The sequence below is a fragment of the Echinops telfairi genome, unplaced genomic scaffold (assembly GCF_000313985.2).
Source record: "Echinops telfairi isolate 266 unplaced genomic scaffold, ASM31398v2 ScPeMD7_7458;HRSCAF=8496, whole genome shotgun sequence".
NCBI classification, from domain to species: domain Eukaryota; kingdom Metazoa; phylum Chordata; class Mammalia; order Afrosoricida; family Tenrecidae; genus Echinops; species Echinops telfairi.
This window is the reverse complement of record NW_022111358.1, coordinates 48,254,047-48,255,305: the sequence shown is the minus strand read 5'-3', so window position 1 is coordinate 48,255,305 and position 1,259 is coordinate 48,254,047.

Sequence of the window (1,259 nt, the reverse complement as noted above, 5' to 3'; positions counted from 1 at the left end):
GAGCTCTGTGCCACCACCCTGCCTCTCAGGAGCACCCAGCCGTCCCCGAGGACAGAGTAGCTCTACTTCTTGTCCCAGGCCATGTCCCCCAGGGTCCTTGATGCCATCAGAGAAGGGTGCCAAGGTCCACTCTGGTTTCTTGAACTCAGGAAAAGAAGCTACAAATAAGAAAATCAGGTTTCCAGGTGGCTTTGAATATCACAGTTATGGATTCTGTTTGTATTGCAATTGGGGATTTAAAAAAATTAGCATTACTTTCTAAAACTGTTAGTTGAGCTGTTTTTGAGTCCCCTCCTTGACCTTGTACTCCCAGGGAGTCCCACAGTTTCCTAGCCTTAGTCCTCTGTCCTGTCCTCTTGCCTTACGTGCCCCTCCACATTGGGGCCCGGGGTTGGTGGTAATAGATTTAGGGTTCAGTCATTGTTTCTGGGTCTCCTTTTGTTAAGTTTTACTCCACAAATATTCCCTTTCTTTTTGAACTCCTCGCCTTTCTCTCTTCAAGCCCCTCATAACCACGAATCCAATATTGCCCCCATTTGGCCTGCTCTTGATACCATCTGTCAATGGGCTGCTGTCCTTGGGTGTCTCACTCGGCGGTGTGAGGCCAGGTGGACTAGACAAACGAATCCAGAGACACTCACATGTGTATAAGAGAGCTTCACATCAAAGAGTAATTATATATCAAGAAAACATCCCAGCCCAGTGCAGATCAAGTCCCTAAGTCTGATAGTAGCCCATATGTCTGATACCAGTCTGTAAATTCCTCTTCAGACTCATGCAACACATGCAATGACACCAAATGCAGGAAGATCACAGGCAAGTGGGTGGAAAGTTTCGTGGAACCAGTGGTGGTGGAAGCATCTCAGTGCTGGTGTGGGTCTCCATGTGACTCTTCCAGCTCTGGGGCTCTGGCTCCATCAGCATTGCTCCATGTGGCTTGTCAGCAGGAAGATGAAGCAACAAGAGTGTGTGTCCTGCCTCCAGGGAGGAAGACCAGAGTTCCCAGAATCCTCAGGAGAAGGCCATGCCCACACAGAAGCACCATTGGCTATGATGTGATTGACAGGCTAGACTCCACCCCTTTGCTCAAGTTGATGGGAGATGATGTAACTGCCACAGTGGGTGTTTCCAAGGGCTGCCCGCATTGTGGCATTAGAACTCCCCTTTTCCCTACGATTGCATTGAGTGAATGGACCACGTTTTGTGTGTCCAGTTATCTGTCGATGGACCCTTGGGTTGCTTCCCCCTTGGACTTGTAA